A 14,196-nucleotide genomic window follows, 5' to 3' on the forward strand; every position below is an offset into this window, starting at 1 on the left:
AAGTCGATTATGTGGTTCAACGATTCTCGCCTTTCTCAACATTTTATTGGTTCCGAAAAGAATACATCCAAGTTATATATAAAATCAAAATAGTTAATTAGTATTCACATTATATATACTTTTAAAAAATCATCGAATATATAGTTACAATTGACAAGTTGACACTTCACCGGTTAGTGGATGACCCAACCAAATTACACATGAAATCATAGCAAAATATGAAACAGTTCGATGTCGTATTTGAGATTTAGAAAAAGATTCGATTTTAGAAACTTCTAATGCAAACATCCTAAAAGTCAAAATAGGAGACTGGTCGAAAGTCAAACCTAACCTAATCAAAGAAAAAACATTAGCTTACGCGAATATAAACATTATTAGTTAAATTAAACCATCTTATTGAAAATAGTGTAAGTAACTTTACTAAAAGTATAGTTAAAACCATTTGATACAATAAAATTATCTTCATATTATATTATACAATAATATTATCTTCATAATAAAAGAAATATTATATTAAATTATGACGTGATTTGTCCAAATTAAATTATCTTCATATTTTTGTTCAAAGATTGTTTTCTTTGACTAATCTAATCCAATGAATGTCTTGATAATAAACAAAGATCCAAAATGCTACATTGCTGCCTATAATTCAACGCACAATTTATTATTTGATTAGACGTAAAGATGTATTCATGTGACATTAGTTTCTATTATTATTTTTTTATTACTTGTTTTAGTAAAAAAAATTACCAAAGCAAATATATAAACAAATTCGTTAAGTAAGGTAATGTGTTCTTCAACAATACAGTAAGTTAGTGCGGTAAAAGTAAAAGGTTGACAAGCGATATAGCGAACAAAAGCCTTAGATCCTGGTAAGGATCCTCGGAAAAAACCTCGGGATGGGAAATTATCTCATGCCTCAATTTGTTAATGACGAACAAGAGTTACAGCTAGAGAACGTTGATGAAAACGACGGCTAGAATACATTAGTGAGTGTTGTGAGTGATCAGAATGTGTCATATATCGTTTCATCAAGCCCCTTTATATAGAAAATAAAAATAACTAAAAGTCCTAAAAATTTGAAAACCCTAGCTCTTGTGATTGTTAGGTGGACTTATTCTTCTTCCCATGTGAGCTTCACCTGGTTCTTCAAAATTCAGGCTAGAATTAGTCATCTCAGTCGGTATAAGCTGTTACACATTTGAGTAGCCTGCAAGCAAAAATAAATGCAACTTATAGTCGGTTAGTTCAGAATCCTGGAGCTCACCAGGAATTCCAGTTATCGGAATACTTATCAGGATCACTCTTGAGATAAAATGACCCATAACATTACTATTATTAAAGAAATTTTATACGGATCGTGACCATTGTCTTGATTATCTTAATCTGTAAATTAAACTTTTCCTACGTGTTTGATCAGCCCGATATTCTGTCCTGAACCCACTCTAACATACTGTGACACTCGTCAATTTTAGGTTAACTCCTTTAATCCAAACTCCGTCAATTCAAACTTAAGATCACTTGATCTATAACGCATATCTCATTACATTTAAACTAGGGTTTAAATGACGCTTGACAATTACTACATGTGTAGTCTTTCGGAATTGCACCGAAACGCAAACGAGTTAACGCAAACCATTGGTGAATAAACGAAAAACAACCAAACAATAATTATGTGATAATTATGTGTTAGGCTTATGTGTTATTTGATAATATCATTTAAAACACTAACTCAAGATGCAAACAAGTTACTTTAGGCTAGAAAAGTAATACTTAAAAGTTGAGGGACCTATGTGTAACATATTATTATTAAAGGGTGTTTCGAGTGTGGTCAAGAGGGTCATCTCAGGAAGGATTGCCCCAAGCTAAAGCAGAATGAGAACAATGGAGGCAGCAGCAGTGTTGGGAGCAATGGTAAAGGTAGAGCTTTCGTCATTGGGTCGGGCCAAGCCCGCAGCGACCCGTATGTGGTGACCGGTAAGTTTCCTGTGAACGACTGTTTTGCTTCTGTTTTGTTTGACACTGGAGCTGATAGGAGTTTTGTGTCGAAAGCCTTTAGTAAACTCTTAGACTTAACTCCAACCCCGTTAGATGCTAAGTTTCCTGTTGAATTAGCTGACGGTAAGTCTATAGAAACAACTCATGTACTTGCGGGATGTAAGTTGAAACTGTCGGGTCATACTTTTGATATCGACCTTATACCTTTTACGCTTGGTAGTTTCGATGTCGTTGTCGGCATGGACTGGCTATCCGAGAACCGAGCGGAGATTATATGTCACGACAAGATAGTCCACATCACTACCCCTTCCGGCGAGATCATTTCGATCCAGGGCGAGAAAAGCGGCATGACCACCAGCGTCATCACCCTCATGAAGGCGCAGAAATATCTACGAAAGGGTCATCCGGCAATTTTAGCCCATATCGTCGAGAAACCCGCGGAGGAGAAGCAAATCGAAGACATACCAATTGTGCGAGATTTTCCGGAAGTCTTCCCGGAGGATTTGCCTGGACTCCCACCTATTCGACAAGTCGAGTTCCAAATCGAATTGACCCCCGGTGCAGCACCCATAGCCCGAGCCCCGTATCGGCTCGCACCGGCGGAGCTTCAGGAGCTGTCCACTCAATTGCAAGATTTGTTGGATAAAGGTTTTATCCGACCTAGCTCATCACCATGGGGAGCCCCTGTCTTATTTGTCCGAAAGAATGACGGGACTTTCCGCATGTGCATCGACTACCGAGAGCTGAACAAGGTGACGATCAAGAACCGTTATCCCTTACCCCGAATTGATGATCTGTTTGACCACCTGCAAGGATCGAGTTACTACTCGAAGATCGATCTGAGATCTGGTTACCATCAATTAAGAGTGCGCGAAGAAGATATTTCAAAGACGGTTTTCAGAACTCGGTATGGTCATCGGTTATGCCTTTTGGCTTAACCAACGCACCAGCCGTTTTTATGGATCTCATGAATCGAGTATGCAAGGCGTACCTCGACAAGTTTGTGATTGTTTTTATTGATGATATCCTTGTCTACTCCAAGGACAAGACTGACCATGAAGAACACTTGAGGTTAATTCTGGAATTACTGAAGAAGGAACAACTGTACGCTAAACTCTCGAAATGCGAATTTTGGCTTTGCGATGTTCACTTTTTAGGACATGTGATCAATGAGAATGGTACCCATGTCGATCCCGGTAAAGTAGAGGCCATCAAAAACTGGGAAGCACCTAAGACTCCGACCAAGGTGCGACAATTCCTAGGACTGGCCGGCTACTACCGGCGTTTTATCGAGGGATTTTCAAAGATTGCTCAACCCCTGGCCGCTTTGACTCACAAGGGAACTAAGTACAATTGGGGAGAAGCTCAAGAATCCGCTTTCCAACTATTGAAAACCAAACTCTGTAGCGCCCCTATTCTAGCCCTTCCCGAGGGAACGGAGAATTTTGAGGTGCATTGTGACGCATCGATACAAGGTCTCGGTTGTGTGCTGATGCAATCCGAGAAAGTTATAGCCTATGCCTCTCGGCAACTACGGATTCACGAGAAGAATTACACGACCCATGACTTGGAACTCGGAGCTGTGGTGTTTGCTCTTAAGATATGAAGGCATTACTTGTACGGTACCAAGTTTACCATTTACACCGACCACAAGAGTCTCCAACATATCTACGATCAGAAGGAGCTGAACATGCGACAGTGTCGTTGGGTCGAGCTGCTTAAGGATTATGATTGTGCCATCAAGTACCACCCTGGCAAGGCCAATGTAGTGGCCGACGCTCTCAGCAGAAAAGAAACCGATAAACCTAGGCGAGTGCGAGCATTACAACTCACGATTCACGCCAACTTACCCGATCAGATTCGCGATGCGCAACTCGAAGCCTTGAAAGATGATAATCTCCCATCAGAACTCATGCGGGGCTTGAATAAGCAACTTGAAACCAAATCGGACGGAGTCCGATATTTCAAAAACCGGATTTGGGTCCCTCGATACAGAGAGTTGAGAACTCTGGTGATGGACGAAGCACACAAGTCCCGATATTCCATCCACCCTGGCTCGGATAAAATGTACCATGACCTAAAGGCACTATACTGGTGGCCAAACATGAAAGCCGACATTGCCACCTACGTGAGCAAATGCTTGACTTGTACAAGAGTCAAAATAGAATATCAGAAACCATCTGGTCTACTACAGCAACCAGAACTTCCAACGTGGAAATGGGAACACATTTCAATGGATTTTATCACGGGATTACCCAAAACACCGACGGGATGCGATACCATCTGGGTGATCGTTGACCGGTTGACTAAGTCTGCACACTTCTTAGCAATCAAAGAATCGGACAAAATGGAAAGACTGATTCGCATCTACATGAAAGAAGTAGTGTCTAGACACGGAGTGCCTGTCTCAATCATATCTGATCGAGATTCCCGTTTCACTTCACACTTTTGGAAGCCACTACAAAGCGCACTAGGCACCCGCCTTGATATGGGCACAGCATACCATCCTCAGAAGGATGGACAAAGTGAGCGCACCATTCAGACCTTGGAGGACATGTTGCGTGCATGCGTGTTGGATTTCGGAAAGAGTTGGGAACCTCACTTGCCTTTGGTAGAGTTTTCGTATAATAACAGCTACCACGCAAGCATTAAGGCAGCGCCGTTTGAAGCGTTGTACGGACGGAAGTGTCGATCACCTCTCTGCTGGGCAGAGGTGGGTCATAGCCAAATCACTGGTCCAGAACTAGTACTTGAAACCTCTGAAAATATTGTTCAAATCTGAAACCGCATGGCAGCAGCACGAGATCGCCAAAAGAGTTACGCAGACAAGCGCCGAAAGCCTCTTGAATTTCAAGTGAACGACCAAGTTTTACTCAAAGTCTCACCTTGGAAAGGTGTGGTTCGCTTCGGGAAGCGAAACAAACTCAATCCACGATACGTTGGTCCTTACCGGATAACTGAGCGCATTGGTTCGGTGGCGTACCGACTGGACCTACCAACGGAACTCAGTAGTGTACACAATGTGTTCCATGTATCCAATTTGAAGAAATGCCTATCCGATGAAACCCAAGCAGTCCCTTTGGACGAATTGAAAGTTGATGAACAGCTACGCTTCATCGAAGAACCAGTCGAAGTTTTGGATTGGGAAACCAAAACACTCAAGCACAGCAAAATTCCAATCGTTAAGGTTCGTTGGAACTCGAGACGTGGACCGGAGTTCACGTGGGAACGCGAGGATCAAATGATGAAAAAGTATCCTCACCTTTTTGAAGGGTTGACCAAGCACCAAAAACCGCGAAACCCGTCGAACCGTCAGATATCACCAGAGGTATGAATTAAATTTCGGGACAAAATTTCTTTCTACTAGGGGATGATATGACAAACTGAAAATTTTTCTTACTTTTTCAGACACTCATCGCGACTTGACTCAAATTTTCGGGACGAAAATTCTTTCAACATGGGAATGATGTGACACTCGTCAATTTCAGGTTAACTCCGTTAATCCAAACTCCGTCAATTCAAACTTAAGATCACTTGATCTATAACGCATATCTCATTACATTTAAACTAGGGTTTAAATGACGCTTGACAATTACTACATGTGTAGTCTTTCGGAATTGCACCGAAACACAAACGAGTTGACGCAAACCGTTGGTGAATAAACAAAAAACAACCAAACAATAATTATGTGATAATTATGTGTTAGGCTTATGTGTTATTTGATAATATCATTTAAAACACTAACTCAAGATGCAAACAAGTTACTTTAGGCTAGAAAAGTAATACTTAAAAGTTGAGGGACCTATGTGTAACATGTTATTATTAATAATAAACAAAACCCTAACTCTCTTTCTCCCTCCCTCACACCGATCGGCCCCCCCTCCCCCTTGGCTCCCTTTGCTGCCGTCAATCATACACACACATACACACAAGATTTTTCAAGTTTGGTTGAAGATTAAGGTGCTAGGAAGGTATAAACAACTATCCTATGTATTTTACATGTTTAATTTTGATCTTGAATGGGTTAATCTAAAACCCTAGGTCACGAAAATTGATGAATAAGATGAACTAGGGTTGATTTATGCTAGATGATGATTGATTACGTGTTGGTTATTGATATTGATGATCATATGTGATTTTGAACGGTAAAAGATTGTTGAATCATTGATTGTTTGTAAACCCTAGAGGGTTACTACTGATTTTTGTGATTAATTATGTTTATTACATGTTTAGAGATATGTCGTATGCTTAGGATGCATGGTAGATGATTGTTTGTGTTTGCTGAGTTTTGACAGCAGAGATAGTTAAACTTGAACGACATGTAACTTGTTGAATATAAAATCAAACTGAGCTATTTATGAGTCTACAAGGTATTACTCTGAGTCTAGTTTTCAGAAAGTCCAACCACGCCTAATTTGGAGGTGTTTTGGTTGGTCAAACGATTTAAATGTGATTAAAGGTCAAAACTGGTACTGGACAGATTGTAAGTTATGTTTAGACAACTATAACTAAATGTTAATTTGGAAATTGGTAGAAGTTGTTAACACTACATGGTACTATGATGAGTCTAGTTTCAATAAAGTTCAAGTTTGTAATTTTTGGATGAGAAAAGGTTAACTTTTATTATTTTACAAAACTGAAGTGCAAATCTGAATTGTGAGACCTGCTGTTAGGTTGTTTTGTAATGATCATATCTCATGAACTACAAGACCAAATGATTTGGTTCCACTTCTGGAAGTTAACTCGTTGAGTTAAGAACCTAACCCAATTGGTCTTGCATTAATTGGATTTTTCATTTAACAGGAATAACAAATAACATTCTGTTGCGCATGAATCTGACTGCTGTGAGTTTGTTGTAATGTTTTGATCATTGTGAGTAATCTATGTGGAATAAAAATACAATAAAATATGTTCTGGAAACCTAACTCATGTATGCTTTTGTGACGATTTTTGGTGAATTAATTGAGATGCTATGATCTGTTGAATAGAATAATCTTTCAAGTAGAAATTCTGTCTTGATAAAATTAGCTGCTGAAATTGTGAAAATACATGAAACGTGCTAATTGCTAGATAATTGTTATGTTTTGACCAAATTGCCCTTGTGGGAAATAATTGCTAGTAATGTACACCATTAACACTTGACACGTAAATAGTTGTTCACACACGTAACGTATCACTAATGTGCTTGTTGAGACACACACAATTCGCAAACGAAACACGAAACGTATCTTGTGCATAGGTATTATGTGCCGAGTCTAGAGACTCGATATTAGTTCCGACACTAAGAAAATCTCCTTGTTGTTTTAGAACGCTAGTGAGAGTTTTCTGTGACGCGCATCACTTGGGTGACTTGTTTTTGGAATTCTTTGCAAACAGTGAGTTTCACGTTCCCCTTTCACTTGGGTGACTAGTTTTGACTTTAAGGTTCTAACAAACTCATACATATACGTGTTCTTAACGTATCTAAAATTCAGGGACTGTTTCAAGAATTGAAAATATTTTGGGTTGAAGGCGAAAAGTATTTTAGGCCTTAAGTAAAAAGAATATTTTGTTGGTTTAAACAATTTTACTTTTAAATAAGTTTACTTGGTTATGATTTAGGTTTGTAAAAAACATTTGTATAAAAATAGGCTTAAACTTAAACATGTCCCTACTCAATTGATATTAGAACCCACAACATTAGAAGATCTGCTCATGTTCACTTTCAAAGGCAAATGCGTTTACCACCAGCAACTCAACAAGGTTGGATGGCATCCTTACCCTAGAATAATATTGGGTTTGTCTTTCGTCAAGTTACCCTAGAATAACATTAGCAGGGCCGACCCTACTGGGGCTGGGTGGTCGACGACCCCCGACTCAATATCCCTCTAGGCTCGAATTTAAAAAAAAATATATGTATTTTTATGAAAGACGATATGTATATTTAATGTTTAAACTAAATTACATAACTAATTTGGTCTAGTGACAAAAGGGAATCTCTCTACCAAAACATGGCCCCACCATGTTTTTCGCCATGTAGTAAATCTTTTACAAAAAAATTATGTATTAAGTCCGGCCCAGTCAAATTATTTGAGCCTGGCTCATCCATATTATTTGAGTCCAAACCAACCTTGAATTGTTTTGAAAAATAAAATTTGTTTAAAGTCGAAGAACTAGAAATCTTTAATGAAATAAACATAAAGATATAAAAAGGCTAAGAAATAAAATCCCATAAAACCAAGCCCAAACCCAAATAAATTTATAACAAAAAATAAACAAACAATAAGTTCAAAATCCAACCCTACCATTTGACTGTTTTGTTGATGTCCGAACACAACAAATAGAGTTTCCGTTGTCAAACGATGGCCGTTGTGTGACTTGTGAGGTTCGACATAGAAGTCAGAACTGAAGCTAAGAAGCAAGCTGATGAATTGGTGAAATCTTTTGGGTGTGAAATGATTGATTGATTGTGCATTGCCCCTGTCCAATGTGGGTGTGAAATCAATTCATTGAAACAATCAGCAGGAGCAAGCACAGCCCGGGTTTGGCAATTCGCATTCACCATTTTGTATTTTTTTTTCAATTTGGTATGTTAGGGTTTGGAAATATTGAAAGATCTGATTATGTGAATTTGGTATTTGAGTGTCAAGTTAGAGTTGAATGATTAAATTGGTGTTTTAGTTAAATGATTGAATATAAAGTTTTTATTGTTTGACCCGATCCAAACATGATTGCCAACCCGAAACTTAGAAGCAGGAAAAAAAAAATTTGGTCTTGTGAATCTTGGCTTATCCATACTAGATGTTCAAGATCTGTCACTGTAAGTGAAACCTAAGTTTAAACCAGATGTAAAAGTAGTTTTTCTCTTGGATTAATTTAGTAGTAGTAGACTGACTAGCAATAGATAAGTGTGTAGCTGTTAAAAATTTTTTTAAGGTATAATTAATAAAATTGCATTAAAGCGTAATAAAAAATAAAGAAGGGAGTAAGCTCTGGTTTTAAACTTAACAAACACGAACAAAATAATTCCCTCTAATTAGTGGAGATTTTGTTTCGGATTTAACGAACCGTTAGCATTTCATCTTGAATGAAAAGTTTGGGTAAACATTTTATTTTACATTAACTAGGTTAGGAAAACAATTTAAATAAGAGATTAAATATAATGCTTTAAATATTGATGAGCCAGGCTCAAATCAATTGCAATTAACTCTTTGTATCCCAAATTAACAATATTGACCAACCTTGAACAGGATAGAAAGATTTCATAGAATGGTTTATTCGTTCATTGTGTCCCAAATCAATTGCAATTAACTCTTTGTATCCTACATAAATAATAATGAGATGTTGATTTGTAATGAACAAAAGAAAATCTAGAAATATAACAAGTGAATTAATTCCACCAACTAACGCAAATTCAATACTCACTATAACTGCAAGATAAAAGAATGTGTAAGAAATCTAAATTATCGATTAACGAAAGCAGAGAAAGAGATGCAAATTTAGAATTGTAGAACCCAAAAACAGAGTTCGAATAATCGAATTGCATATTTTGAATGTTGAACCGCATGACCCATAAATCAAGTTTAGATTTTCGAACATTGAATTGTAAAATCTAAGAAACAACTTTTTTTTTTACCGCTTGCACAATTTGCATATTTTCGACGCTTTGCTAAACACGGTCCTTATTGGCCTAAGCATGGTTTTCAACGTTTATTAATCTTTTTTCCGTTAAAATAATGTGAAATTAAGTATGCAAATTAATAATAGAAGCAATTCACGATTTAAGTTTTAAAAGGGGAAAACTAAATGACACTTCACACTATGTTAAACATACCAATCTTGTAGTAGGACAGTAAAGTAAGTTCAGATATCGAACTCATAAACACGTGTTGCGGTTTTGTTACTAAACCTTTATTAACTATTAACTACAAATATAATTGATTCTCAATAATTAATTAATGAAACTAAAAGTAAATGAGTATCAAATAAATTTAAATACTAGACAGAAACCTAGACGAACACACAAAATTATCAAATATGAAATACTATTATCTAAACTCATAATCATGTTCGGGATCTAATACGGTATATGACATTGGGTATCTAAAGATAACGACTCTAGGAAAACCAATGTTTAATGAATGAGATTAGCAATGAGGGTTCAAACGACTGCAGTAGCGGTAGTTGCGATTGTTCAATAAGAAGCAGATGATTCTGCTCTGTCAAGTGGACGACCAATGGAAATCGGCGACTGGATGGAAGATGGGTTGACCGGTGAAGATTATACGGTGGGCAAGAATTCAACCATCTTGCTCACGTTTGTCAACTATCTAATTAACCTTTTTGCTTTAGTTTCAACCCATGATAAACATCTATGGCAAGCTTCTTAGTCATAATATACTAGTTAATTCGACTACTTTTGCGGTTTCAATATAGAAAGCATGATAACAACCTAACAAAGTGGTCTTAATGATTCTTAGGTTGCACATGATAAAATGTGTGTTCTTATGTAGGTTTTTAGGTCAAGTAACGGGACAAGTATTCAGACATGTGACCGGTATAAGAGATCAATATTTTTACGGGTATTGTAATAGATGATATGATATGATACCAACATCGTTTATCATAAATCGATGTCATACCCATTTGCCTACATTGACACTGAATATAATATTAACATATTATAATCAGGTACGCAACAGCCAACAGGTAATTGAAAACAAATATATCAAGACTCATAATACCGAAACCCGGCCTATTAACATACGTTACGCATGAAATAACCAGCTAAGCGTCACTAACAATGACAATTGGAAAATTGTGGAATCATTTGATGTCAAATTTCCTATTAGTTCCTCATATGTCAGATTTCCTCAACTACTCTCATTTTGCCTTTCTAAACATGAGTTCATAATATAATGCTTTCTCTAATATCTAATAACATTAGTTGTTTCTTGTAAACCATAATGAGAATACTACAAATGGTTCATGAGATTTTAACTCACATGAACAAGCTCGTTGAGAGTACGTGTGGGATTAAAGTCTAGCAGCATCACAAGCGCCAACAGCGTTCCACATCATGAAATCCTGCAAATCACATTAAAAAACAAGATGTTATATTAAAATGGACAGAAACACCGATTAAAAGCGGCTCAAACTTTCCATCAAGGCCCTGAGAAGTCTTTTTAGAACCAAGAGTATAAGATTAAGAAATATGATCTAATGCACATCTAACAAGTAAGACCATTACTTCGTTCAATACTTCATTTTCAGTCACCAGTCGACATAATTGCACCAATCAAAAGTGAGATAATACTAGTTCAACATGCTATATACAACACATGTAATAAGTGTCATCAAATCAACTAACTTCCAAGTAAGCGAACGCATAGTCATGTGACGTTTTTCGATTCTTTCTTCTGTGTTTTGCAATCAATACGTATCAATATAAGTACATAACAAACAATAAACCGCCAACAAAAATGAAAATTGCTGATCGCATATGTAATCAAACAACTATCCTGAAAAGTAACAGTTAAAACAAGAATCATTCAAGCTACTACCTTTACAGGGTTCACGAGGCATACTGTGGCACCCGGGACGCCATGCTTGTAACATGCGCTTGCATCTGTACCGCTCTAACTTTCCCAGCAGTCGCACGGTGAAAAAACTGTTGACGTGATAACAACCTAACATTTTTCAAATACAAATCCAACGGTACACATTCGTCTTGAACAAACTTATCCAACGCATAAACAACATCCTCTATAGCATCATCATACGCCACACACTCCAACCACTGTTTCGAAAGCGAATCACACGGCACAAACGCGTCATCAACATCCAAATCCAACAAATCCCCACCCAACTTCCTCTCACTCTCACTCACCCACCATTCCAACACATGAATATTCATCAAAACCGTCTGCAATTTCCGCTCCAACCCCTCTTTCTCACCTTTCATTTCTCTCAACCCGATCGAAACCTCGTCCCCCCGCCCCCTTAACACCGTCTGAACACCAAACACCCTTTCCATCTCCGCCTCCCTATCTCCCCTCAACCGTACGAAATCACAATGCACATTCTCCACCAGCTTATTAATCGCATTCCGCTTAAAACCCTCTGTCGGGTCCTCCATCCGCTGCAGTGGAGGCGAAACACCGGGTCGTCCCGACCCGGACCCATTCACATTCAAATTCGAGTACAAAGGCGGATCTTTACTAAAACAACTACTTAAATTCTTCCCCAAATCAACCAAATTGGAATCCGGGTAAACCCAACTGAGCAAATACGGTACCGAGACCAAACCCGAAGGATCGACAAACGGGTGTTGGCGCTTGATCACCATATCGCTTGTTGGGTTGATGTAAACTAGTGGCGGGTGACGTGGGTAAGACTCCGTCAGCCAGATAACAACTGGGATGTTGTAGGTGAGGTCATGGAAGGTGATCGGAATGGTGCCGTCGGAGTGGAGGAGGGTGACGTGGCGGCCGTCGTTGTGGGTGAATACGGCGGTGGTGGCGGTGGGTTTGGGTTAGAGAGAGGAGGTGTTGACGGATGAGGTGTTTGACGTCTTCGGTGTACGGAAGGCTGCGGTGGGAGAGGACGTAGTTGAGGTGTTCATGGAGGGGGGTTGGTGATGGTGAGCGCATGGTGGTTAATGGTAACTCCGGTGACGGACGTTTGATCGGAGACATTTTGATTGAATTGAATGAAATATACACTTTATGCGTAACGTGTTTTTATTTTTTAATCTCTGATGCCACGGGAAACAACCGAGCTTCAAGCACCGGGCCAATTTTCATTTTTCAAAACTATGACTAGGTGTCATAGACAGTGATTAATTGTTATTTATTAATTGTTACTAGGTTTTGAACCCGTGTATCACACGGGATTTGTAAAATAATAAAAAATAAGGTTTGCTATTTGAAATTAATGAAGGCAAAAAAGAAATGAAACACATTATACAAATATTAAGAAGTCTGGAATCTCAAATTTATAAATTTGATAAAATCTTTTTATATACAACATTTGTTCTTTAGTCGCAAGTATTCAAATCGTAATCCAATATACACAAATTTAGATAATGTCTCATAGTTTCCTTAAATAATGCAACATATAATGTTCATTAGAAAAAACTAGACATCGAAGAAACAAAACAGCCTTTAGAAAATAATTGTCCTTGAATATTTTCTACTTGTTTTTCATGTTTCTACTTGCTTGATCATCAAGCAAAATTTTACTTTTAATTTCGTTACTATTTTATAACCCGATTGCCAAAATGGTTTTGCCCCATGATCCATTGTAGCTAGTATGAATGAGATGAAATATTAGGATATTAGAATGGAAAGTTGATTATTTTATAACCTAATTGTCAAAATGATTTCAACCAATGACCCATGGATAGCATGGATTAAGGAGAATAAAGATTAGAAATTATGATTTAATGTGACTATTACACATCATCATCATTATTTTTGTTTATTAGTAGAGTAAGATAAGATTTGATTTAAATAGGTCAAAAATGAATATTTTACATATCAAATTTGATATATACATTATTATGTTATTATAATAAACGGTTACCCCACTTGCTAGGCCCGCTCCTCTATTCTAATAAGACTACACGCTATGGGGCGCCGAGGAGCGGGTTTTCTGGGCGACGAGGGCGCGGAACATCGCAGTGGGGCGCCGTTGAAGGCTGGGCGGCGAGGGTCCAGCCGTTGCAACGGCCGGCGCGGATGATGAAATTTTGGTAGGCCCCCCTCCAACGTTCATATTAAAAAAAATTAATTATTTTATTTATAAATATCAACCCATTTTATCAATTTTTACTCAAACAAATACCAAATTTCACTTAAATAAACCCTCAAATTTCACTACAAAATCTCTCAACTCGCTACCATGGATCCCTTCTCAAATTTCACAAGCTCGAGCTCAAACCCGAACCAAAACCCAAACACGAACCCAAATCCGTGGGATCCGGCTCAAATGTGGTGGGCTAGTGTGCTCGCAAACAACAATGACCCTACCGACCCTTTCTATGCCAACCTGAATCTACCTGTAATGCCTCCAACCGTACAACCGTTTCTGTTTATGCCGTTTAGGCCTCCGCCACCCCAAACCCAAACACCCCCGATGTGCTAAAAACAGTCAATTAAATATTAACTAAATTAAACAAGTAACAAAAACTAGACCTAAGACTCAACTACACAAAAC

The 14,196-nt window shown here is 38.0% G+C and overlaps 1 pseudogene; it reads right to left on the reverse strand.

The window, feature by feature from the left end:
- Nucleotides 1–11,423: 11,423 nt before the first annotated feature.
- Nucleotides 11,424–12,629, reverse strand: LOC143594497 (protein ELC-like pseudogene; annotated as a pseudogene).
- Between the last annotated feature and the right edge of the window lie 1,567 nt (nt 12,630–14,196).

This window comes from Bidens hawaiensis, unplaced genomic scaffold (assembly GCF_021521415.1).
Source record: "Bidens hawaiensis isolate Kalapana, Puna unplaced genomic scaffold, B.hawaiensis_p1.1 tig00043699_1, whole genome shotgun sequence".
Classification (NCBI taxonomy): Eukaryota; Viridiplantae; Streptophyta; class Magnoliopsida; order Asterales; family Asteraceae; genus Bidens; species Bidens hawaiensis.